At 41.4% G+C, this 12,196-nt stretch overlaps 1 protein-coding gene across 1 annotated transcript in view; it reads left to right on the top strand.

The window, feature by feature from the left end:
• The first annotated feature begins 1,152 nt into the window (after positions 1 to 1,152).
• LKAAEAR1 (LKAAEAR motif containing 1) overlaps positions 1,153 to 12,196 on the top strand; it is a 324,572-nt gene continuing 313,528 nt past the window's right edge. Inside the window, exon 1 of the mRNA XM_089513589.1 lies at positions 1,153 to 1,179. The gene's annotated coding sequence lies outside the window, so the exon portion shown is untranslated. The remainder of the gene's footprint in view (positions 1,180 to 12,196) is intronic.

Below are 12,196 nucleotides of genomic sequence, written 5' to 3'. Positions count from 1 at the left end.
AGCTCATTGGGAAGGGTATTCCAAATTTTGGGGGCCGAAATAGAAAAGGCCCTTTGCGAGGTCGACGCATATGTCACAGTTGGAACCCTCAACAGGTTCTTCCCAGCTGACCTGAGTGTGTGAGGCGGATTATATGGGGAGAGGAGGTCCTCCAAGTAACCTGGGCCCAAGCCATTTAGGGCTTTATAGGTAATTACCAACACCTTGTATTGTGCCCGGAAGCGAATAGAAATTCTACACCAGTGATGTAGAAATAATGCAATTTGTCACCACTTCAACTTCAATGGCTCCATCTTACAGAATCCTGGGATATGTAGTTGTAGGAGGCACCAGCACTCTTTGGCAGAGAAAGCTAAAGACATATAAAACTACAAATCACATGATTAATAGGATGGAACTACAACACTTAAAATGGTGTCAAACTGCATTAATTCTACATTGTAGATGCACCCCAAGATTCTTGTCCATTCAGCATTCTCCTTGTTACAGAACATTTCAACCTGCCTGGTTATACAGGAAGGGATTTACAGGTTGCCATCCTTGAACAAGGAAATTACAAAGGAAGACTAGAAAGTGAAATATCAGAACTGAATTATATCCACAAATTCCAATCCATTACCAGAGGTATGAACAAAGAGAATGGCTTCAGGGCACACTGCATATATTAATACAGAGTCCTTACTACTGCACATATAACAAAATAAATCTTCTCAGAGATAGGTCTAGGGTTGCCATAACCCGGCGGCCCCCGTGCCAATCACGGTTTCGGGGGGCCCCTCCCGGTCCCGGTCCAGTTTGGGCCCCCACCCGTGCCTTGTTCCCGGTTTGGGGGCCCGCTCTGGCCATTGCCGCTGCCGCTAATACGGCTGCTGCGGTGCCAACCAACCTCCTCCTCCGGCTCCGCCTTCCTCCTCCTCCTCGGCGGGCAGCAGAAGCGCCGCCGCCACCGCGCCCCCACTGTGAGGGCTTGCACGCCGCCCAGGCCTCAGCGGGGCCAGTGGCAGCGCGCGCGCTTTCCCCGCTTCCCTCCGCGCGCACGCGCCTGCCCCACTTCTAGGAGGAGGAGGGGGAGAAGAGGAGGAGGAGGAGGAGGAGGAAGGAACCGGAGGAAGGGTGCCTGAAGGCCAGGGCAGAATTGGGCCAGAGGAGGAGGAGGAAAGCTGAGTCAGTGGCCATTAGGTCTGCCTTGGTATTTTGGGTTTTTAAAATTATATTTAAAAATATAAAATACTTATTTAATTTAATTTTTTTAATTTTTATTATTGCTTTTTATTTTTTATTTTATTATTTTTTTATTATTGCTTGTTTTTATTTTATTTCATTAATTTTTATTATTGCTTGTTTTTATTTTATTTCATTAATTTTATTATTGCTTGTTTTTGTTTTATTTTATTAATTTTTATTATTACTTGTTTTTATTTTATTTCATTAATTTTATTATTGCTTGTTTTTATTTTATTTTATTAATTTTACTATTGCTTGTTTTTATTTTATATCATTAATTTTATTATTGCTTGTTTTTGTTTTATTTCATTAATTTTTATTATTGCTTGTTTTTGTTTTATTTTATTAATTTTATTATTGCTTGTTTTTTATTTTATTACATTAATTTTTATTATCAAATATATACACCCCTGCCTTGTTTTTTATTTATTTTTTATTATTAAATATATGCAAGTGCATTTTTTGTGTATTTATGGTGCTTTGGATGCTAACAAGTCTGCCTTTCTTGGCCAATTATAGTGATGATGATGATGATGATGATGATGATGATGATGATGATGGTGATATTGATATCAACAAGCCTCTGAGGCACGGCCAATGTAACTTGCTGTGATTTTTACAAACTCATGCGCAGTGAAGAAAAACCACAGTCCCTTGCCCAAGTACACACTTCTGAGAAGTAAAGTTGAACCCGAGGGCAAGTACATTTCTGCCATCTGTCTAAGAATAATGCCAAAATGTCCTCCATTTTGATCATGCCTAAAAACATGCATTTATATTAATATTTAAAAAAAAAACTCAATTTTTTGCGCGTCCTCCATTTTTATAAAAATGTGTCCTACATTTGAAAATGTTGCCCTACATTTGTCCCGGTTTGGAGGTCCTCACTTATGGCAACCCTAGATAGGTCTGAACCCAGGGAAACTGACTTTTGGTAGGCAGATTTATTGCTTTCACCCACCAATACTAACTGATGCCTGTAAAGATCTGAAAGATCTGCATCACTTCACCCAGCTCTTTGAAGATTTAAGGCAAGAAGCAAGGTTTACTTCTTTCTGGACACTATTACATTCCATCCCATTCCCACAATTCTGTAAATATCTTTTATACCGGAGGCATTAATACCACTCAGTACTGCATCCAAAGAAGTGGATATGTATCCATGAACACTCGTGCTAAAAGAAAAAAAAACAGTTAGTTTTAAAGGCACTGCCACATCCCCCCCCCCCCCCCATCCTTCCTCCTTCTTTAAACAACTGAGCAAATAATTGAACTGCTGAAAGCCTTCACAGCTTCTTGTCCAGCTTGTTGTTGTTGTGTGCCTTCAAGTCATTTCTGACTTATGGTGACCTTAAGACAAACCTATCATGGGTTTTTCTTGGCAGGTTTCTTCAGAACGGGTTTGCCATTGTCATCCTCTGAGGCTGAGATAATGTGACTTGTCCAAAGTAACCTAGCTGGGTGGACAAACTGTGGCCTATGGACTGTATGCTAGAGATATAAATATTTGCTGGTTTTGTTCTCAATGAACTGAGCAAATAAAATGTAACCCCCCCCCCCCCGAGCTCAAAAAAGGAGTTCCCTAGGGAGATGACTGTTGCAACACAACCAGCCACAAGAAAATAGGGTTCCTGCATGGCAGGGGGTTGGACTGTATGGCCCTTGCGGTTTCTTCTAACTCTACGATTCTATGATTCTATGACACGTACCTTAAAAGATTTGTTTTTGTGGGATAGCATCAGAAGATGTATTAGAGCTATGTGCCAGATGTATGACTCCTGGTGCAAGAATCCAGGCTTCATCTTTAGTTCCAATTTGCTGCAACATGTTGTAATGACATGTTTTGTGCAGCAAGGAGTGCTGTTGTCCCAGTTTCCAAAAGCTGCTATCTGCAGCTGACTCACTATTCAGTATTCTCCTTCACTGGAGGAGAGATCTGTTAGTATGGTTAGCGTTGGTTGATTAATTGATTGGCCATTGGATTAATCACTCTCATTCTTACTCAGTTTACTCAGAAGACTCATCAACTTGAATCATTATTTAACTGATCACCTGGCTGCCAATTGGATTGACCCATGTTGGGGGTGTATGCATTCACTGAACATTGGTCTATCTCTTTGGCTATTTTGGAACATTTGCAACCTTTGGATCCAAAATGTAATTTCCCCCTCAGGCCATTAGTCCAGCATTTCCCATGTGGTACCCTTGAGATGTGCTGGACTTGTTCCTTTCATCTGAAGCCAGCAGTGGTCAGTTAGTGGTAATGGGTACTGTAGTCCAACACTTTAGAATAGCACGAAGTTGGAAAAGGATACATTAATCTGTGTTACTTGTTCTCATGAATCTCTTTTCATTCCCCTCCCTTGTAATACACACCCCTGACAAAAAAAATCAGACTTTTTTTTTACCTGTTTCCATAAGGGAATTTATGCATGTGTGAGAGACCAACCCTATTTATTTCATCACCCTATCTGTTTAATTTATAAGCAGAACATATTTCATGGAAAACAGAATTAAACTCAGAAGAGGAAGGTGCAAAAATTGGGGGAAGGAGCAGCAACAATTTAAGACATGCTGATGATGCCATATTACTTGCAGAAAACAAAGACTTGGAATGACTACTTATGAAAATTAAGGAAGAAAGTTCAAGAACCAGGGTTACAATGGATATTAAGAAAACAAAAATAATGACCATATATTATTCACATTGATTTAAAACCAATAGCAAAGAACTAAATACAGTTATAGTTAATAGTCAATATTTAAAGATTTCCTATTGTTTTGCTCAGTTGTTAACCAAAATGGATAGTGTAGTCAAGAAAACAGAAGAAGAATACTTGGAAGGGCAGCTATGAATTAACTAGACAAGATGCTCAAGTGTAAAGACTCATAATTCAATATCAAAGTCAGAATCACCTACGCCACAGTATTTCAAATTTCTATGTACGGTTGTGAAAGCTGGTCTGTGAAAACAATCAACACACATGAAATGTAGTGCTAGAAGAGGCAAACAAATAGATCTTAAAACAAATCAGGTCTGAAATCTTACTAGAAGCCAAGATGACTAAACCAAGACTGTCATGCTTTAGATGTAGCATGAGATTTCCTGGAAAAGATGCTCAATAAAGTGGAAAGTAATTGGAAAAGAGGAAGCTCACAATACAGGAGATTGATTCAATCAAAGAAACCACAGCTCTGAATTTGCAAGACCTCATCAAGGCAGTTGAGGAATGGGGATCCTGGAAGTTCTCATTCATAAGTTGAACATGACATTACAGCAAATAACAACAGCGAAAGACATCAAAAAAGATTCCGGCCATAGCACTTGTAGGCCAATGTATGATGTACTTCAGTAAGACAGAATGCACAAAATTTTGCTCAGAAAATCACATGTAAAATGTTCACAAAATGCAGTGTCTTCTGTTAAATGTTGGTTCTTGAATCTAGTTATGCCAACTCTTTCCTTTGGGGAAGAAAAGGCTATTCTTTGAACTTAAACTGAATAATGATAGTGAGAGGGAGTAAAAATATGTCACAGTTCCCCTCCTCTTCTGACCTGAAGGACAGAGTAGGAGTTAATTTAAAGCAAAATGTCAGATTAATGAGAATTCATCTTTCAGGGAGTCTCTTTCTGACATTTGCTCTATGTGAATAAAGCTGCAGAGGAAAGATCAAAGATGCTGGGCTTGTCTTTTAATGTCACCATTTGGATCCTGTTAAAGGGCTTGGGGAAAATTTCACCTCACAAAGGACTCTGAAATTTAACATTAATTGGCATACTGAAGCTTGGAATATATTTTGAAATTTTCTGTAGAATTTAGACAATAAGAAAAAATGCAGCTCTAATTTCTGTTAATTATTGCCTTAGGTATGGTCATGTTAGTGTCTTTATGTATTCCTAAGAATGCAGAAATTAGAACAGAATGTCATGATAACTAAAAGTCAGCCTGTGGAATCAGTATGTAGAGAGATCTTGTAGCACCTTTGACACTAACTGAAAGAAAGACATTGTCAGCATGAGCTTTCATAGTCTCCAGTCTACTTCCTCAGATGCATTTGGTGAAGTGGAAGTCAGGGACAGACATATATGCCATTCGCATGTGAGGACATCAATTCAAATTAAAAATCCTTTAAAACTGGACTTGTCACTTCATTTCCATACACAAAGGATTTGTAATTTGAACTGACATTCTCACACACCAGTGGTATGTATCTGTCTGTTCCTGCTTCCACTCCACCAAATGCATCTGAGGAAGTAGACTGGAGTCTATGAAAGCTCATGCTGCCAATTTCAACAAGAGGAGAGCCATGATTCGAGACAGCAATATTATAAATTTATCAAGGCACAACCTGAGTCAGGGAGAGAAGTCTGTTTTGTCAAGGGGCTTACCTTCTGATACATTTCTATGGTGATTTAGAGACCTTCTTTCGCCACAAAGAGTACTTCAAGGACTATGACACCAGTCAGGAGAACAGCACACAAGGATCACCCCTGTCTTCTCAATACAATTATAAAAACTACAGTAATATATCACAGACTCATATAAAGAAGAACTCCACATGGACTTCTCCTGATGGCCGGTGCACAGAACTAGACTTCTGCATAGAATGTTTCTGCAGCTGTGCCCAGAAAGAAAAAATCAATAAGAGATGCAATTTACAGCAGAATCTCAGTCACAAGATGCCCTACACAGTCTAAAGAACAACCCTAATATTGGCCCGGTACAAACGGGCCCTAAACTACACCCTCGTCACATGCTAGGGTTGCCTCAGGGCGGAGCGCCCACATGCCCCACAACCCTAGCACGTGACCAGGGCGTCATCGCTGCACAGCGCCATATAGATGGCACACATAGCGATTACGTCGCTGTTGCACTGCATCCAAATGGAGCAGTGCAGCAGTGACGTGTTGACGCCGCCACAGGCTGCTTATGGTGGTGCAAAAAGGAGCCATTTTTAGCACTCTTTTTTGCTGCCCAGCAGCGCCGTGCAATTTGGTTGCTGTGGCGCTGCTACGCAGCAACAAAAGGCGGCCTCAGCCCGTCCTTTCGGGCCCGTTTGTACCAGGCCAAAGTCATCAAAGAGGCTGACAAAGGAGGAGCGGTAGTCATCACGGACAGATATGCCTACACACAGGAGGCTGAGAGGCAACTATCCAACACCACATTTTACAGAATCCTATCTAACGATCCAACAGAGGAATACCAGAAGGAATCATACCTGCTGCTCAGGGAATTTCCCATGCAGGCGCAAAACCAAATCTTATTGACACACCCCAGGAGCCCCAAACAGGCACATTCTACCTATTACCTAAAATACATAAATAGGGCAAACCTGGATGGCCTATCTCCAGCATTGGAACACTCACACTCAGTGCCCAAATAAAATGATAGAATCATAGAATTGAAAGAGACCACAAGGGCCATCCAGTCCAACCCCCCTGCCATGCAGGAACTCTCAATCAAAGCATCCCCAACAGATGGCCATCCAGCCTCTGTTTAAAGACCTCCAAGGAGGGAGATTCCACTACACTCCAAGGAAATGTATTCCACTGTCGAACCGCCCTTATTGTCAGGAAGTTCCTCCTAATGTTGAGTGGAATTTTGTTTCCTGTAGCTTGCATCCATTGTTCTGGGTCCTGTTCTCTGGAGCAGCAGAAAACAAGTTTACTCTTCCTCAGTATGACACCCCTTAAACCATATGCCACCAACACCTCCAGCTATGTGAAGGACACCACAGACTTACTACAGAAGATACAATCCATCCACAATCTTCCAGGAAACACCATATTAGCCACTATGGATGTGGAATCCCTGTACATCCCAAAATCCTGCACAATGATGGACTACAAGCCAATAGGAATATCATTCAAGAGGGGAATTTACAGACCTAGCCAACAAGATCTGTCCAGTTTGTTCTCACACACAATTACTTCACCTTTAATAACAACATATACCTTCAAATTAATGGCAGTGCCATGGGCATGCACATGGCACCACAATATGCCAATATCATCATGGCTGAACTAGAACAATGCTTCCTTAACTCCTGCATCCAGAAACATCTACCTGAGGTACACTGACAATATCTTCATAATTGGGACCTATGGAGAAGGTTCACTCAAGACATTCTACCAGAGTTTCAACAAGGTCCACCCTACCATCAATCTCAGCCTGGAACTATCTACAGAACAAGTTCACTTTCTGGATACCACAATACAGCTACAAAATGGACATCTAAACACCACACTATATTACAAACCCACTGTATTTACATGCCTCCAGTTTCCACCCTGAACACACCACTAGATCCATAGTCTACAGCCAAGTCCTCCAATACAATCACACTTGCTCAGACTCACAAGACAAGAATTCCTTCAGGGGTCCAGTGCTATTTAACATCTTTAGAGATGACTTAGGTGTTGGAATAGAGAGCATGCTTATCAAATTTGCAGATGTCACCAAAATGGATGAGGTGGCTAATACCCCAGAGGATAGCATCGGAATTCAAAATGACCTTTAGCTGGCACTAAACTGAATTTCATCAGAGAAAAATGTAATGTACTACACTTAGGCAGGAAAACAAATGTAATGGGAAGAAGGCAGGATGGGTGGCATCTGGCTTGACAACAGTACATGGGGAAAGGATCTCGAAGTCTTAGAACACAAATTGTACATGAGTTAGCAGCGTGATTTAGTGGCTTAAAAAGTCAATGTGATTCTAGACTTCATCAGTAGAAGTATAGCATTTAGACAGAAGGAAATAATAGTACTACTATTACTACTTTGCTCAGATGTCACCTGGAATCCTGTGTCCAGTTCTGGGCAACACAATTCAAGGGGGAGATTGACCCACTGGAGCATATCCAGAGGAGGGCGACCATAACCTGTGAGGAGTGGTTTAGGGAGCTGGGCATGTTTAGCATGGAGAAGAGAAATTTAAGAGGTGACATGATAGCCATATTTAGATATTTGAAAGGATGTCATGTTGTGGATGGAGCAAGCTTGTTTTCTGTTGCTCCAGAGACTAGGGAGGTTATCAGATGGGGGCGGGGGGGGGAGCTGGAAGTTAAAGGCATACTCTCAGAAAAGTTGCATGATCGTGCTGAAGATTTTCAGACACATTGCATTTATGCAGGACCTAACCTATGAAGATCCAAGAATGCTCTACCAATGAACCATTCATGGGGAGGTACTGGGAATGGTTTGTTGCTGGAGCATTCTTGGATCTTCATGAGTTAAGTCCTGGATAAGGGGGATGTCATCTGAAAATCTTCAGTGTGAATGCACAACTTTGTTGGGAGTATGCCTTTTTCTTCCCTGATTTTCCTCCATTTGATAATCTCCTCGGACACTGAGCAATGGATTAAAACTGCAAGAAAAGAGATTACACATAAATGTTAGGAAGAACTTCCTGACAGTAAAAGCTGTTTGACAATGGAAAACTCTTCCTTGTGTGGTGGAGTCTCCTTCATTGGAGGTTTCAAAACAAAGGTTGGATGGTCGTCTGTTCGGAGTGCTTTAATTGTGTCTTCCTGCATGGAAGAGAGTGGGACTGGATAGCCTTTGTGGTCTCTTCCAGCTCTGTGATTCTATGATTGTTCTATTATTTGTTTAGAGAGGAGGGGTGGGACAGAAAATATAGGGAACAATTATCATGCAAAAAAACATAGATGAAAAGAAATGTATTTTCAAAAAGAGAGTCACTAAATTCAGCTGCCAAGTGCGTAAAGGCTGCTGGAAATGTAAATCAGCTTTCAGTTACTGTCTGAAGGACAATGAAGAGAATGCTAAATACATGCTCTTGATAGATTTGATTTTTAGCAACTTCAAAAGTGGATTCTTCTAAGTTGTCAGCTCTCAAGCATGGTTTATCATTCCATGTTATGTAACTGGTGCTCTAAAAATCCAAAGGAAATTTCAGACAAATATTGATTTTCAAATGTGGTCATCATTCTCAAACTGTCTTTCTGTGTTTTTGGGAACTCTTAGAAGTTCTTCAAAAAGAGCATCAGAAACAGTAATCAAGATCCTCCAACCCTCTTGAAACGGGGCTATCATCACATCTTCTGTCAAGAAATTCCATAGGTTAACGCTAAGGTGTGCAAAGAAGTCCTTCCCTTTATCTGACCCAATTTTCTTTACTACTCAGTTTTATTGGATCACTTGATACCAATGTTTAGCTTGCCTATTTATTTATTTATAGAATTTTTACTCCACTCTTCAGCCAGGTTTGCAGAGTGTCTTACAAACCATTAATCTGACAAACAAAAATTTCTTAGATTGTATGCCATAGGTAGGCTTATTCTGATATATTTATTGTTTTATGTACAGCACTGTGCAAATCTACAGCACTATATAATTAATTAATTAATTAATAATCCACCAAACAGTGATACCTTTATTGGCCAACTGAAATGCACATTATACTTGTTACAAGTTCCCTGCCCACAATCCAAATAAGACAGGACAACATAACAAAAAGAGAATGGCAGTGGGAGAAGGGATTAAGTCTATCAGATACTACTGGTTCTTTTCTCCCTCTGAGGCCAGGACATTGGCAATTGGGATGGAGGCAGTTGGTGATAGAATTCAAAGAGATGGCCTTTCATCTGTTGCTGGGCTCTGCCTGCCAGTTCTTCTCTCTTTCTGAGGCCAGGGCAGGAGTACTTGGAATGGAGGCAGGGCCTTTCATCTGCTGCTGGGTTTAGGCGTGGTGGACCTGTGACACCCTTTTCTCTCCCTCCAAGGCCAGGGCAATGGTAATTGGGATGGAGGAGAGGCGTTTCATCTGCTTCTGGGCCTAGGCATGATGGAGCTCTGCCTGTATCCTCTCCTTTCGCTCTGAGCCAGGGCAGTGGCCATTGGAATGGAGGCAGGGTCTTTCATCTGCTTCTGGGCATAGGCATGATGGAGTTGTGCCTGCTTTTTCTCTCCCTTTGAGACAGGGCAGTGGCAGTTGGGATGGAGGAAGAGCCCTTCATCTGCTGCTGGTCCTAGGCATGGTGGAATTCTGCCTGCCTCTTCTCTCCTTCAGAGGACAGAGCAATGGCAGCTGAAACCAGAGCAAGATCTTTTTCCTTTGCTGAACAGTTTCTGCATGCAGTGTACATTACTGCAGTTGTGGCTTTATGTTCCTTCCACTAGATGCAATGGCTTTGTTTCAATTTCCGCTTCATAAAAGAGCACTTGAAGGAGAACTTGAGAACAATGCAACAAATATTTGTGTCTTGGTCTTTGCCCTATTTTTCTGCTTCAACTGCTGATGCATCTGATCAAGCCTTGTTGTCAGCTGATTTCTCCCAGAGGACTTTGATAGAGTATCTTCTGCTTTTTATCTCTTTCTTTCTTTTTCAAAATGTTCTTTGCAGTGGCTGCCAGATCATTCTCATTTAATATTCACAACCGAATTATTGCAGCAAAATGGGTTAGCTTCAGCCAATTATGGCAATACAGATTTAATGAAGAAACAGGGGCCAGCAGGGAAAGTCTTTAAATGTACACAGTACAAGAGGCTCCCTATGGCTGGGGTAGGTCCTTGAGAGCCCTATGTGTAGCCCCTGAATACACCTGAAATCTCTAAAGCCCTCAGAACCATTCAAACATTTAATTTCTTAGAGATTATTTGGGGTGATTTTTTTTTTTTTTGGCCTGAAAAACACCCCAAAGCTGCCGCAACATGTAGCAGTTTAATTCTCCTAACTGATCCGAGATTGCAAACCTCCCACCCAAAAGCCCCAAAACAAAAATATTGCTGAAAATTATTTATTTATTTATTTGTGGTATTTATACCCACCCTTCAACCCTAAAGGCTCTCAGAGCGGCTTACAATTATTTTTAACTAGATGGTTCCCTGCCCTCAGGCTTACAATCTAAAAAGACATGGCACAAAAGGAGAAGAAAATTCTCCAGAGTAGCAGCTGGAAATGATGTTGTATCACTTCTGTAATGCCAAATTGCACCAGTGCAACCTGCTGGGAAAGTGTAGGAATTAAATGGCCCCTGACCCTAGAGAAAGGCTTCTAACATTTGGCAAAGCATTCCCTTGTCTAAAACAAAAACTAGATGACAATAATGGAGGCCTAAGTCTTATTGTTAGTTCTCACTAGAAACAATTGGTGGTAGAATTCAAAGAGATGGTCATGTTAGTCTAGAAGCTAGTATGCAAAGGGCTCTTGTTGCATCTTTGAGACTAACTGAAAGAAAGAAGCTGTTAGCATGAGCTTTCATAGACTTAAGTCTATTTCCTCAGATGTATCTTCCTCATGTACCTGAGGAAGCAGACTCAAGTTTAGGAAAGCTCATGCTACCAGTTTCTTTCTTTCAGTTAGTCTCAAAGGTGCTACAAGAACAAGAGCCCTTTGTATCCTAGAATCACTTGGGTTTGCCTATATGTTGACTTGCCATTCAGCAATTGATTCAATGGGCCTATTCTAGTTGGGATTTACCAACAGGATTCTAAATGTGGTTGGCTGATAGAAAAATAGAAGATGAGGTTCTATGAGAGGGATGAAGTGGGATACAGAAAGTGGAGTGTGGGGTTTATTCTCTTTCCTTCACCACACAAAATCTCTCACAGTGGAATTTATTGCTCACCTTTTTAAACCTGCTCCAGCCTCCCGGATTGGAGCTGGGATGTGGGATGGAGCCAGGGATTATCGCTCACTAAAATGCCGCTGAACCACCAGTCGCCATCAGCCTTGGGTCAAATTGGGTTACACTCCGCCAGCACTTTTTAGAAATTGGAAAGCTTCCAACTTCTAAAACATGCTGTCGCAGCATGTCTGGGACCCAGCTTGGACCCAGGTTGATGGCAGTCAGCAATTCAGTGGCAATTTAGTCTGCAATAATCCCTGCCTCCATTCCGCATCCTGGCTCCAGCCCAAGAGGCTGGAGCTGGTTTTTTAAAATGAGTGATAAACTCCTAAAACTGCTAAATCTCAGGTCCTGCCCCTGAGTCTCCAGTTCCCTGG

This window comes from Sceloporus occidentalis, unplaced genomic scaffold (assembly GCF_023333645.1).
Source record: "Sceloporus occidentalis isolate IW3139 unplaced genomic scaffold, rSceOcc1.0.p SCAF_3, whole genome shotgun sequence".
NCBI lineage: Eukaryota > Metazoa > Chordata > Lepidosauria > Squamata > Phrynosomatidae > Sceloporus > Sceloporus occidentalis.
This window is presented reverse-complemented; position numbering and strand designations above follow the sequence as displayed.